This window comes from Staurois parvus, unplaced genomic scaffold (genome assembly GCF_062004578.1).
Source record: "Staurois parvus isolate SC_StPar_1 unplaced genomic scaffold, SC_StPar_1.0 ptg000644l, whole genome shotgun sequence".
NCBI lineage: Eukaryota > Metazoa > Chordata > Amphibia > Anura > Ranidae > Staurois > Staurois parvus.
The window spans coordinates 2,764,081-2,779,768 of record NW_028318440.1 but is presented as its reverse complement, the minus strand read 5'-3'; the positions used below and the strand labels follow the sequence as shown (position 1 = coordinate 2,779,768).

At 39.0% G+C, this 15,688-nt stretch overlaps 1 protein-coding gene across 5 annotated transcripts in view; it reads left to right on the top strand.

The window, feature by feature from the left end:
• Positions 1–421: 421 nt before the first annotated feature.
• SLC24A2 (solute carrier family 24 member 2) overlaps positions 422–15,688 on the top strand; it is a 256,795-nt gene continuing 241,528 nt past the window's right edge. For 2 of the 5 annotated variants that reach the window (XM_089693970.1, XM_089693966.1), the window contains exons 1-2: positions 423–604; positions 1,258–1,397. The gene's annotated coding sequence lies outside the window, so the exon portion shown is untranslated. The other 3 variants (XM_089693969.1, XM_089693968.1, XM_089693967.1) reach the window with 3 other exon arrangements.

Genomic DNA, 15,688 nt, shown 5'->3' with positions numbered 1-15,688 from the left:
TATCTTTGGTAGTTCCAATTTCATCAGCTTGACTACCTGCACCTTTGTCATTGTTTAAGATGTTTCCTAAATAGCTAAAGAAAAAAAAATAAACAAATAAAAAGTAAAGATATTAATAAAAAATAATTCAAGGATAATAAAGTAATTTCTTCCACTGTTGCAATTGGTAACAAAAAGGGTTAATTCTGCTAATGCCCTTAAAAGACCTATTAACATAAAAGCCTGTATATTAGCGCTCTTTAAAATCAAAGTAAAAACCACTCCATTTTCGCACGCACATTTCAAATGATGATTTCATCTGTCTAGATATAAAATGGTACTCAAATATGCCGCCTTTGTAGCTATGGTAACTGATCCATTATCATCTCCGTTACAGTATTCTTAGCCCATAGCCTGAAAGAATCACGCTGACCAGAGATATCATGAGCTATCACTTTGTTATAGGGTTGCACACAGCAAAACAGCAGTCAGTTGCAGCGTTTATTCTATGCGCGGATCACAATGTGACCTGCTGTCCAGAGACAGAAAGGGCTGGAAAGGACAAAGCACACAGCAAGGTAACTTCAGTGTGCCAGTGATGATGACGGCTGAAGAGCTGGCTGTGGTAAGCGACCATCCGTGTGCTGACGTAAGATGGGCTATGGAGGGGGGGGGGGCTCTCAGTACTTGGTTACAAAACTGATATCATTCTATCTGTTCAGGTAAAGAAATCAGAAATCCAGTATCCCAGACATTAGGTTGAGATAGAGATTTAGAAAAAGAAATGTTTTCAACAGAGGCTTTGACCTTGAGTTAAATGAAAAAAGATGCAGACACAGCCTGAGAATCTGATGTTTATTAACCATTTGCCATCTGGTCCAATTTTGACATTTTTCATCATTTTTTTGCAACCAATAGACATAAAATAATAGTATATCATCTTTGGATGTTAAATGAAGCTAGGCATTACGATGCACTGTGGCTATAGACAGGCATATGGTGTCTGCTCTATGTCATGTGCAGTAGCAGAAGCAGGTAAGGTAGCAAACATGTGGCAGGAGAGGATGATCAGCTAGAGTTTTGGCCATATGCAGAGCCGCAGGTCACAGATGGGAGTGTATGCCACAGAGGGAGGTGTGTGGATGCTCTATAATCAGGGTGGCTTGTATGCTGGAAAGACAGGCGAGCACAGAAGGTGTGGCGTAGGGAGGTAGCTCATAGAGATTCCCTGTGTATGAAACTGCTTCTGATGCTGATGCTCCCTCTTCCTCTGCTAAGCCCCTGACAGGTCTGCCCTGAAGCTCCTGACAACAATAACAGTGCCTGAGTAGGAAAAGATGATCAGCACACATCACTGGCACACCTCTTCACTCTAGATTTACCATTCAACAGATTCATCCGACAGCCATCTCTAACTGGTGAGTCTTTTATTTCATCTCAAATATCTTGTATCATCGTTACAAATACTCAGTAGGGCTAACCTGATTAATCTCAGCTGATACAATAAACTTTTATGGCAACGACATGTACAGTGTTGCCTGCAAAATCTAGCTGGTACCAAAACAGTATTAAAATATTTTAATTTATATTTGATTACATTTGAGATTTATATTTTAGATTTGATTATATTTTATCATTTTAGTGAAACTATATTTAATGCTATACAGTAAAAAGTATAAATTGTAGAAAACACTACTGTAAACTAAATACTATATAAAAGTTTATTTATTCATTTTAAATCTGATATTTTAAGTGTAGCGCATGTGTGTCTGGCACATGCAAAGTTTGCATTGTGGGATTTTCCTGTCCTGGAAGCCCAAGGAATATCTGACCTGGAGTGAATTAATAATCATTTAATCCCTTACTGTGTAATTTTTTTTACCCTTGAACTTTTCAGCAGTGGCCAGGCATGTGAATTTGAACAGGCTAAGCCTTTGGGGTGGGGGCGCATATTTTCTCATGGAATTAAGGAATATTATTTAAAATGATCTCAGCTTGCATTTTTGCTGCTCATCGGTAAGAGACAAACGTGGGTATAGATATAGTGAAACTATGCCCTCATGGGTGAGAAGCTTTGTGCAAGCTAAAAGTTAAACAGATGAAGATTAAACAGATTGCAGTCAATAAGTAGCTTACTGTCTCTGTGTTCTCCAGTACACGTGAGATCAGAGATTCCCCATCATGGCATGTCAAAAATCTGCCAATGAAAATATATAGAATAAAACAGCTTTGACAGTTTAAAAAACATAATATATATATATATATATATATGTATAAAAATAAAGCAAATAGTCTGGACTGTAAATAATTTAACTGATGAAATATGCATTTCACAGTTCATTAATCGTCTTTAATGTGCACTACAGTAGCAAATGATATATAGCTAGCTCCTTTGCTATTTATCATAAATTCTGTTATTTGGTGTTCAGCATCACGTGAACCTGAACAAACACCTTTGCAAGGCTCAGTAATTTTTTAATATCATTTTTATATTCCTACTTTTCACCAATCCCTGGACTTTCGTAATAGGATTATAAAGAATATAGTGCATTAACTGTCAAAATAAATATGTTACTTCATTTGGAAGCTAATATGTTTAATTAGCACTTCCCACAGCATAAAATGGGACATTCGTGTCATGTAATGTGAATTTTCTGAATATATGAAGTCAACAACATATGAATTGTCAAAAAATTTGGATTTAGGCTTTTTTTTTTAATAATGCCATGTAAAAGGCAACATTACTGCATTCATGGAATCAGGATGATTTCTCTTTAGATTGTAAGCTCCAACGTGCAGGTCCCCTTGAACCCTCTTGTATAGAATTGTATTGCTACTGTACTTTATGCCTAATTTTTTAAAGCACCAGCAAACTGCTGGTGCTATATAAATTCTGTAGAAAAATAATATATTAATCATTGGCTGTGAAACACAACAATGTTGTAAATAGGCAAAGGAATTTCAGTTTAATTTATCAGTCAAGATGATTTTTATTTGATTGTGTATTTTCTATATTACCACTGCTTTGTGTTGCTTTACTAAATAAGCTTGTTATTCATATTATATAAGGCAAAACATGGGGCATATAGCGCAGTCACCAACAAAAATCATTAGTCATTATTATCTGCCTACACTAAACCGATGAAGGTGTCTAGTGAATTGATTACAGTGATAGCTGCTCATCGTGGCTATATGCTTACTAGGGTTTATTATATGTTATAGATGATTTTCTAAGCCAGCATAATCACCCAGATACACTCATGGTCAAATATGTTTAAAAAGTCAAACTTGGAAACATGCTACGTAAGCTGTGTATGGGTACACATATACAGTAATACTGAAGGACACAAATATGTTGTGTTTCCATTAATGATCTGTATATAATCATATCATAATAAAAAAATACAGAGCTCTGCTACTAGGTAAATTCTACAACTCTTTTTTTTTCTTAGATGCTTTCCTTTTTTCTTATTTTTTAATTCTTTGATGCTCACAAACCATCTACTAATTTCAACATTAAAAATAGTTAAAAACAATACCTGGGCATCATCAACATTTCCATTAAGATGCACTGTTACACTTGTTCTGTTTGCAGCACAATAAAAAATAATTGCACTAGTTTCCTTCATTTTGAGAAATGTGCATGATTGATCTAAGCATGAATACAACAATGTCCACAAGGGTGCTGCATCCTTCATTTTGATACATTGGAAAGTGGGTGGAAAGCAGTATTAGTTTGTCTTATAATACAGGTAGACATAAAAAAGTATAAAATAAAATATGATTTTGTATATCATGTAAAAAAATGGAAAGAAAGCTGATACAAAATCTAACTTCGTAAGATTGGCAAACGGCAAAGTGCAAAGTAAAGTAACCCTTAGCTTCCAATGACCAATCTATCAACTAACTAAAGTAACCCAAATCATGATTGGTTATGTGGTTTAGTCTGTTTTTTTGTACTGCTTTCTTTAAAAGCCCAACTGTTTTTTCAGTGCAAAAATATGTGCTCTCATACAGCCTTTTACACATATGAAAAAATGGCATTACACTTTGCAGGATGATACCATTTGAAATGAGATATACAAAGCTAAACTCAGAGGATGGTGTAGCAAATTATTGATTTTTTTTTAAATCAATCTACTAAAATATTCAGGCTAGAGATATATTTTGCACCCTCATGCTATACTTTTGTTGTAATCACAAAAAGATTACTTAATAATGAAGGAAATGAATAGCTTTGAAAATGCTACATGATTAGCTGTTACTAAGCAAGTATGTTAGAGTTCTGATGTCTTCCTCAGAGACAGACAGACATTTTGCATTTTTAGAAGGTTAACAACCACGACCATTTCCTTTAAATATAAAATCAGCATGTGCAGTGTTGTCATACCCATTTTCCTTCATTGTTGGTATTTTCATGACAGTATACTGAGGAATAGATTAAGAGCCAGTTTATATGGCTGAAATTGGTAAAGTTAAGGTCTTTTTTTAAAGCAGGACTCCAGCCAAAATTAAAAAAATAAAAATGAATAGGCCATGAAAAATGCCAGAACCAGCTTTGTTGCAGTATTCATTTTCAATCCAGGCAGTACTTTGTTTCTGTCCTTAATGTGATTCTAAAGGCTAAATTAAAAAAAATAGCAAACATATACAATGGTTTTGCACAGAGCAGCCCGATCCTCTTTTTTTTGGGTCCCCTGCTGATGGTCCTGGCTCCTTCCCCCTGCCAAGAGCCCCCAATAGCAAGCCTCTTGCTATGGGAACACTCAAGCAGGCTCGCTCACAAGCCACGCACATGTAAATGGACATTTATACACAGAGCGTGGATTGGCCCCGTCCCTCACACTCTCCTCACTGGTTCACTGGCTGTGATTGATAGCAACAGGAGCCAATGGCTCCCATTGCTGTGTGAGCCAATGAGGAGAGAGACCCTGGAGAGCCGCTGCGCTCATGCATTTTTTACCCTTTTGCATAGAATGCATGAAGGTAAAAAAAAAACCTTCTACCTTTAGAACCACTTTAATGTCCTCAGTCTGCTGGCCAATATTCATTCAACTCACGTTCTCTGAGCCCAGGAACTGTCCCATCCAGAAAGGAGAAGCAACACAATGATGTCACTCTGCTTTCTCCCCCTGTCACCATGCTTCTTGTCAGCACATGAACTTATTGGCACCTTTTGCTGTCAAGCTCTCACACCAAAGCCGTACTGCACAGGGATTGTAAAATACTGATACCAGGTACAATTCAGGTACTTATACCGTTTGCATTCAAAAATACCTATAATGATGTATTCATAATTATAGACCTGCATTAATGTCTTTAAATGGCAATTGTCAAACCACCAATTGCATGTAAAGTGGAAACCAATAGATCAGTCCCCATGAATTTTTCAAGAAATAAAGATACATTTAGATATTATGTTTGTATGTGACCACTAATCCTCTCAGCTTCTTACATTTGATCAGGTTTGAACTAGAAAAAAATGTTTAGCTATATGATGCATTTCAATGATATGTTTGATTTTTGGCATGCTGTGCCGCATGGTCTGGGGTAGGAGGGGAGGGGCAATGGCATAATATCTTATTATACCTATATACAAAATACATATTACACCATGGAGCTCAAGAATTTTAAAATTCCATTGGTGGTAAAATTGCTATATATATATATATATATATATATGTATATAGATAGATAGATAGATAGATAGATAGATAGATAGATACTATATTACCAAAAGTATTGGGTCGCTTGCCTTTACACGCACATAAATGTTAATGGTGTCCCAGTCTTAGTCCATAGGATTCAATATTGAGTTGGCCCACCCTTTGCAGCTATAACAGCTTCAACTCTTCTGGGAAGGCTATCCACAAAGTTTAGGAGTGTGTCTATGGGAATGTTTGACCATTCTTCTAGAAGCGCATTTATTAGGTCAGGCACTGATGTCAGACGAGAAGGCCTGGCTCGGAGGCTCCACTCTAATTGATCCCAAAGGTGTTCTATCGGGTTGAGGTCAGGGCAGTGTTGTGCAGGCCAGTCAAGTTCCTCCACCCCAAATTTGCTCATCCATGTCTTTATGGACCTTGCTTTGTGCACTGGTGCGCAGTCATGTTGGAACAGGAAGGGGCCATCCCCAAACTGTTTCCACAAAGTTGGGAGCATAAAAGTGTCCAAAATGTCTTGGGATGCTGACACCTTAAGAGTTCCCTTCACTGAAACTAAAGGGCCAAGCCCAACCCCTGAAAAACAACCCCACACCATAATCCCCCCTCCACCAAACTTTACACTTGGCACAATGCAGTCAGGCAAGTACCATTCTCCTGGCAAGCACCAAACCCAGACACATCCATCAAATAGCCAGACAGAGAAGTTTGGAGGTCCTTAACTATTGACTCTGCAGACAGTTGCCGACTTCTGTGCACGGTGCGCTTCAGCATGCGCTGACCCCACTCTGTCATTTTACATTACCTACCACTTCATGGCTGAGTTACTGTTGTTCTCAGTTGCTTCCACTTTGTTATAATACAACTAACAGTTGACTGTGGAATATTTAGTAGCAAGGAAATTTCATGGATGGACTTATTGCACAGGTGGCAACCTATCACGGTACCACGCTTGAATTGACTGAGCTCCTGAGAGCAACCCATTCTTTCACAAATGTTCATACACCTGTGGCCATAGAGGTGATTGGAACACCTGAATCCAATGATTTGGAGGGGTGTCCCAATATTTTTGGAGATATAGTGTGTGTGGGTTTTATATATATATATATATATATATATATATATATATATATATATATATATACAATGGCAGTTAGCTCTACAGATACTGACCTTTGGGTGGCAGTCAATTACTCACTATTTCCAGTACACAGCTACTCTCCATATTCATTTGCAGTCCCACTGGGAGCCAGTCACTATGGTCTGACCATTAGCCAAAGAATTTACTACACACAGCAGTTGAGAAGGACATGAGTTTAGCTTCTGTCAACAACACCCCAACTGCCAGACTTGAAAGATTGCATTGAGCCAATATACAGTACGTGTCTGTCAAGTGTAGTTTCACATCACGTCAACCCAAACAAGGCATGGAAATGGGGCCTTGCCTGTCATTGAGTTAATTTTAATTCCCCCCTCCCCCATTTGCCCACTTACCAGCTTATATGGGTGTAACCCAAGTAAGTAGCCCAAGCAAACATGTGCCATTCACAACGCTGCCCCAAACTACCTAACTGACCTGATACCCAAATACCACCCTACCCGTGCCCTTCGTTCCTCACAGGACCTCCTACTCTCTAGCTCCCTGGTCTCCTCCTCCCACGCCAGACTCCGGGACTTCTCCAGAACTTCCCCCATCCTCTGGAACTCCCTACCCCAATCCATCAGACTGTCACCTACCCTCCTCACCTTCAGGCGCACCCTGAAAACCCATATCTTCAGGGAAGCCTACCCCACCCTCACCTAACAACCGATCTCCTCCACTCCTCCCCCCACTCCATCCCCCACAGCCACTTCCTCCTGTACCACTATCCCCTCCCTCCTAGATTGTAAGCTCGAAAGAGCAGGGCCCTTGAACCCCTCGTGTATTGTATTGTTACTGTATTGTATCATGTTCTGTCCCCCTCGCTATTGTACAGCGCTGAGCAAACCCTTTGGCGCTATATAAATACTGTATAATAATAATAATGTGCTCTTCTGCATCCAGTACCCTTGTGTACTTATACTTAGCCTTATCCATCTATAACAGGGTTGTGTTTTTCCAGAGCCAAACCTTGCGTCGTAATTTAAAGGAGTAAACCTATGAAAAATGGTTGATTCACCTTAATTCAACCACATTCACTAGTCATCTGCCGGAACATATCCCCAGTCGGATAATGGGTGCATTTGCAAATAATGGATTTTGGCTACAATCCCTTATGTGCTCTGTCTCTATCTTTTAGCAAGCATCTACTTAAATGATGGAGCAGGAATTAACACAAGTCTTTATATTAGCCACTGGAATAACAACCTGATCGAAGATCCACCATCTCAAAATAGAAAACCTTAAAAAGCAACTTGTGCTGGTGAATGTCAAATTGGTTGTGTTATATATGTGGCAAAGCTTACTGAGATCTGTTTTGTTGTATTAAAGAAAGGGAAATCCACATTGGGGGGGTGACAATGTTTATTGAGATCTGGATTTTGTACTGAAGAATGGGAAATCCACATTTGATGGAAGATGGCAAAGTAATGTAGTAATGTGGTGAAATCTGTTACTATGTACAGTTGTGTTCAAAATAATAGCAGTGTGTTGAAAAAAGTTTATAAAGCTCAAAATCCTTCTAATAGCTTTTATTTCCATACACACAAATGCATTGGGAACACTACACATTCTATTCCAAATCAAAACATGAAGAAAAATATATCAAAGTTGTGTTGTTCCTCTAAAAAAATTGAAGAAAAGTGAATATTAGACTGTTCAAAAAAATAGCAGTGTTTGTATTCTTTACAAACTCAAACATTCACTATATAAACTGAAAAATGTTTGAAGATTTTGCTTTCCTTTGAATCACTTAATGAATATTTCGTTGTATAAGCACTGTTTCTGAGAACTGCTGTATATCTGTGTTGCATGGAGTCAACCAACTTCTGGCACCTGTGAACAGGTATTCCAGCTCAGGATGATTGGACTACATTCCACAGTTCTTCTCTATTTCTTGGTTTTGCCTCAGAAACTGCATTTTTTATGTCACCCCACAAGTTTTCTATTGGATAAAGATCCGGGGATTGGGCTGGCCACTCCATTACGTCAATCTTGTTGGTCTGGAACCAAGATGTTGCACGTTTACTGGCGTATTTGGGGTCGTTGTCTTGTTGGAACACCTATTTCAAGGGCATTTCCTCTTCAACATAAGGCAGCATGACCTCTTCAAGTATTTTGATGTATTCAAACTGATCCATGATCCCTGGTATGTGATAAATAGGCCCAACACCGTAGTATGAGAAACATCCCCATATCATGATGCTTGCGCAACCATGCTTCACTGTCTTCACAGTGTACTGTGGCTTGAATTCAGTGTTTGAGGGTCGTCTGACAAACTGTCTCCGACCACTAGACCCAAAAAGAACAATCTTACTTTCATCAGTCCACAAAATGTTGCGCCATTTCTCTTTAGGCCAGTCAATGTGCTCTTTGGCAAATTGTAACCTCTTCAGCACGTCTGTTTTTCAACAGTGGGACTTTGCAGGGGCTTCTTGCAGATAGCTTGGCTTCACATAGGCGTCTTCTAATTGTAACAGTACTCACAGGTAACTTTAGACCTTCTTTGATCTTCCTGGAGCTGATTGTTGGCTGAGTCCTTGCCATTTTGGCTATTCTTCTTTTTTTTTTTTTTTTTATAAATATTTATTGAATTTCAATCAGATATAGTTAACAAACATTTTCTTCATTAAATAATCATTATGTTCCTCATAATTTATTTATTTCCCACAACCCTAATCCCCCCCTTAAAGCCCCACCCCACCCACACCCATCACCACATCCCCCCACCCCCCTCCATCCCACTCTGCCATTTCTTTTCAAATCCAAAGGGAAGAGAACGAATAAATAAATAAATATATAGCACTATCCTTTTTCTTTCTAAAACGCATTTCTAAAAATCATTATTCGTCAAGAGGTATAAATCAACTATATTTCACTTTCTTGTCTAAATTCTTTCCATTTTCCCCACTTTTTATGGTACATCTCCATCCCGTCTATGTGTGTGTAATAAAGTCTTTCCATCTCACATAACTGATTCATTCTAATCAACCAATCTTCTTCCGTCGGGACCTCCCTTTTTTTCCAAAACTTAGGAATCAAGCTTTTGGCTGCACTCAGAAAGTACCAAATCCCTGAGTCCTTATATGATCTCACTGTAAGCTCAGAGATATGAAGGAGACATAACTCTGGGTCCAATCTAATATCGATCTTAGTAATTTTCCTCATTAAATGGACGATTTTCCCCCAAAACACTTGTATCTTTGAACATTCCCACCAAATGTGATATAGTGTACCCACTTCTCCACAACCTCTCCAACATAGTGGAGAGTTCTCCTCATTCATCTTGTGCTCCACACTCGGTGCGATGTGCCATCTAACTAAACACTTATAATTTAATTCTACTTCTCTCATACTAATATTTTCGTGAATTAATCTAAGCATTTTCCTCTGCTGTCCCTCATCGATCTCCTTACCCATGTCTTTTCCCCATTTCTCTACATAAATTAAATTTGTGTCAGTGTCAAGTGCCGTTAAGATTCTATACATTTTAGCAACACTGTGTCTCCCATCTCCCCGTGTATCTAATAAACTTTCAAAAAAATTCCAATCCTTTTTAGTTCTCACCGGTTTTGGGAGACTCTCAAAAAAATGTTTTAATTGATGGTATCGAACCTCGTCCATTCTGCTAAAAACCTCTCCCTTTAATTTCTCCATCTCTCTATAAGATCTTAGTTCCTCACCCACCATTATATCTCTCAATTGCGCGTCCTGTTTAATAATCCAATTCCCCGTGATATCTTCCTTCCCCGGTGCAAAATAATCTGTATTTTTAAGTGGCATTAACTGTGAGTTGAAAACCCAACCCCTTTGTCTGTGTAACATCTGCCAAACTTTTAAAACAATAGAAGTGTATATACTTGTGTTAACATCTAAACCTCTATGGTGTGTAGGTAACCATATAATTCTATTCAGATTGGACCCACTCAGTATATTTTCAATTTTAACCCAACTTTTACCTGGGTTATGAGTCCAGTCAAAAATTCTCGCAATCAAGGTCGCTTTATAATATCTCTTGAAATCTGGGAGCCCATAAGCCTCCTCTCTCTTTAATTCTAGTCAGCGTTTCATAGCATATCCTCGGTTTTTTTTTCCTCCATATATACCCCAACAGCATTTTCCTTAATGTCCTGAAAAAAACCTCTGGAAGTTTAATTGGGATCATTTGAAACTTGTATAAGACTTTGGGCAAAATAATCATTTTTATCAAATTTATACGACCCATCCAAGACGGATTTCCAGTTCCCAACCTCTTCAAATCCTCTTTTATCTCGTTTAAAAGTGAAATATAATTAATCTTATACATATTATTAATTGAGGCAGACAATTTTACCCCAAGATATTTTAGTTCCTTCTCTCTCCACACAAAGGGGAATTCTTCTTGTATTTTTTCTTTTTCACTATTTTTAAGATTTATATTTAAAATTTCAGATTTTGTTGGATTGATTTTTAAGTTTGATATTTCCCCATACTCTTTCAGTATTTTCATTAAGTTTGGTAGAGAAATACGAGGGTTTCCAACGAAAAACAATAAATCGTCCGCGTAGGCCGCTACCTTATGTTCTCTATCACCTATCTTTATTCCTTTTATATTGATATTTTTTCTTATCATTGACAACAATGGTTCCAGGGACAAAACAAACAATAGTGGGGATAGGGGGCATCCCTGTCTAGTTCCATTTGACATCCCGAAGAGCTCCGATCTTCCTCCGTTTACCAAGACAGTGGCTGTGGGGCCTTTATATAAATTACCAATCCACTTCCTAATTCTATCCCCCAACCCCATCTCCACCAAGGTGTCCATCATAAAACTCCAGTTCACTCTATCGAATGCTTTCTCTGCATAAATTGACAATAATATTACTGGGGTCTTCCCTTTTTTTCCCTCTTGTATAAGCAACAATGATCTTAGTCCGTTGTCTCTACCTTCTCTACCCGGGACAAATCCCACCTGATCCTCATGTATCCATTCTGGCAACAAGGCCTTAAGCCTGTTTGCCAGAACTTTTGCAAACAATTTAGTATCAACATTCAACAGTGCAATGGGTCTATAACTTGCACACTGAGAGGGGTCTTTATCTTCCTTGCGAATTAAAACTATATTGGCCTGTAAGGACTCTCCCCTAATTTCCAATTTATCTCCGAGGGCGTTCATATATGTCTTCAATCTAGGTATTAATAACTCTTTATATTTTTTATAATATTTTACAGTGAACCCGTCTGGGCCCGGACTTTTCCCCACCACTGTATCCTTCAATGCTATTTCTATTTCTTCTAACGTAATTTCTGAATCCAAAGAATTCAGTTGACTTTTACTTAATTTTGTTAGACCTGCATTTTTTAGAAATATACTTCTTTTTTCTTTATTTACTATATCAATGTTATTGGGGGTGTCCTGGGGTATAATGTTGTATAATTCACTATAATAATCTTTAAATACTCTAGCGATTCTTTTAGTTGAGTGGACCATTTCACCCTTGGAGTTTCTTATTTTTTCTATATAATTCCTATTTTTCTTTTCCCTCAACGCCCTCATTAAGTGTTTTCCCGGCCTATCTCCCCATCTATACCTTTCGCTTGTTAATTTATTAAAGACTCTTCTTTTTTCTTCCTCTATTGTCCTCTCTAATTCATCTTTCTTTATTGTTATCTTCTGCTTTAGTTCTTTCGAGATATTCCTTTTATGAGCCTGTTCCAGATCAGCTATTTCATTTAAAAGTCTATTGATCTTTTCTCTCCTTTCTCTTTTCTTTTTTGCCCCTATTGCAATAAGTAATCCTCTGATATAGGCTTTATGGGCTTCCCACAATGTTGCAACAGACACTTCCTCAGTATCATTCTCTTCAAAATATCTTTCAATTTCTATTTTAATCTTTCGGTCGATCTCCTCATCCAAAAGAAGTGCTTCATTCATCTGCCACACAAAACCACCTCTATCTTCACTACCCCATCTTAACTTCATTGCAACCGGAGAGTGGTCTGAGATAGAACTCCCTCCAATCATAACCTCTACCACGGAGTCTATAAATTGATGTTCTACCAATACGTAATCCAATCTGGAGTAAGTCTCGTGAACATGTGAATAAAATGTATAATCTCTATCTTTCATATGCCTGATTCTCCATATATCCACCAGCTGACACTCATTCAATGATTTCTTTAATAATCTCAGGGACCTATACTCCTCTTTCCTTACTTGGGAGGTAGTATCCAGCCGCGGATCCATACAAAGGTTAAAATCCCCCCCCACTATCAATCGACCTCTTTTAAAATCCATCAGCCTCTGCAATACTTCCCTTAGGTATATCTCTGGTTTCTTATTTGGGCAATATATACTAGCAACTGTACAATCAATATCCTGCAACTTACCCCTTAGGAACAAAAACCTGCCCTCTGGGTCTGTTATTCTCTTCTCCACTTCAAACCTAATATTTTTTGCAAACCCTATAGCTACCCCTTTTGCTCTTCTAATTGGTGAGTCCGCATAATACCATGTCGGAAAATATCTTGAGCGCAGCCCAATCTTAGATTCCAAATCCAAATGTGTCTCCTGCAGAAAAACCACTGAGGCTGTCCTGTGTTGTAACTCCTTAAATAATCTAAATCTCTTTCCAGGGCAGCTTAGTCCCTTTACATTAAAAGTTACAAACTGAACTTCTTCCATGTTGGCCTCCTCTTTCTTTTCTCTCTCTTTCCTCTACCCGTCCTCTTACCCTTACCCCTCCCATGCAGAGTATTACCCGTCCAACCCGCCCCCTCCCCATCTCACCACCCTGCTCCCCCCCACATCCCACCCCCACCATCCCCTCCAGGCCTCCTCTGCCTATGAATCTTTATCCACCTTAGATCCCTACCTCAGGGGTTCAACTCCTCCCATGACCGCACCCCCCCTCCTCCCCCGTATCCCTTTATCCATTGCTTCTCTATTTCTTTTTCTAACCGGCTGCCAATTTTCTTCCTCCAGATTATATAACTCTCCCTCCTCCACTTCCCAACCCGGAATCTCTGGTTTCTGTATGCCAAATTTATCACAAAAAACCCCCACTTCCTCTGCGAACCTCAGGACCGCTGTGATTCCTTCCCTCCATCCAATTAACCCCGCTGTGCGACCCCATCTATAGTTCACATTATGTTTCTTAAGCACTTCTAATAAGGGTTTCAACAGTCTCTTATTTCTCAAAGTCTCTGCTGTTAAGTCCGCAAAAATTTGGATGTTTTTCCCTCCATATACAATACTTGTTCTTCCTTTTACCTTTTTCCATATCTCTTCTTTATCACCGTGATTATAAAATTTAATGATTATATCTCTTGGTTTTTCTAATCCTTTTTCTCGATGATATTTCCCTATCCTGTATACTTCATCCAGTTTACATATCGCCACATCCTGGTTATCCATTATGGAGGTCAAAATTTTACCAATTAAATCCTTTAAATCTTCCCCCAAGGTCATCTCTGGGACTCCTCTTACTCTTAGATTATTTCTCCTTGCTCTGTTTTCTTGTTGTTCCATCATATACAGCAGTCTTTTTAGGTCCTTTCTATTATCTATTATCTCTTTTTTCAAGGTTGGGATAATTTGGGCATGTGTTTGAACTTTTTCCTCCGTTTCCTCCACCCTAGTTAACAATTGCTCCAAATCTTCCCGAATCGTGCCCATCTCTTGCTTTATTGATGTTTCCAGATTTTTAAACATCTCAGCCATTTCCTTTTTATTTGGTATTTGAAGGTCCCTTTCAATTTCTCTCGACTCAAAGCCTTCCATTGATTGTTGACTGTTATACCCCGGACCCAGGGAAAGTCTCGGGCTATTATCCAGACTTATTTCCAGTTCACTTTTTTCACTAATTCCCTGGGATCTTTCTGGAGTAAAATTTCCCTGTGACATAAATTTTTTAATCGTACCGGTTTGGGGGTTCCTAGACCCAGCCCCTTTGGTATTTTTGCCTTTCATGATTCTTTTAAAGTTTTATTCTTACTCCTTTCCTTACAATCTATCAAGTCTTTTGACCCACCCTAGGACTCTCCAGGTTCAAAGTCCGAGTTCCTTAGACATCAGATACAGAATCTTATTATGAACCACAGTTATCACTCACCCTCCACGTTGAGCTGTCCTTCAGGGTATGATTTTCTTCTGTGGCAGTCTTCTCCTAGGGGGTTACTCTTTATGAGGTTAACTTCTTCTGCTAGGAACAGTATATAGTTTCCCAATGGTGTGGAATAATAAAAACTGGAGATATATCTGAAGTAGCATGGAATTAGTATAATTTGTTAACAGGGTTAGAATAGTCATATAGGGTAACATAGAGGTATGGAGGTAGGAGGTAAAAAGTATAGTACTATATTACTGTAGTATATATAATAAATATTCACACGGCAGCAGTCACAATGTGGAATATGTTGAATATAGAGGCAATGTGGGGGCAGTATGTCAACGTTCCAAAACTTGTGGTACCAGTTTACAAGATTCACCCCTCATAGGACTCACAGGGCCTCTCCTCTACTGTTGTGTCTGGCGTTTCTCCCACGTGGCTGCGCCATCCTGACTGTCTCCTTGCGTACACTCTCCTCGTCGCACAGCCACTGCAAAATGTCCCCAGAGAAACAAGGGCTTTCTCAGAGAGCCACCCAAGGAAGCCTGGATAACCTCAGGGTGCGAGAGACTGGCATGGGGTGCTTATCGTGTGATTTTCCTTTGCCACCCCGATCCGCAACCAGTAGAGAGCCTGCTCTTCTCCGGCCTCCTAAGGCACTGGCCGGCCGGTTATTTTGTCTCCCAGTGCTCCTCCGCGGCCACTCACAGCTACGCCTTCCTGTCTCCCGGCAACCGCTCTCCTTGTCTCTCCGCTATCGCGAGAAGCGAGTACTCCGATGTCACACTCCGGGTTCAGCTCCCGGCCGTCTCCAGCAG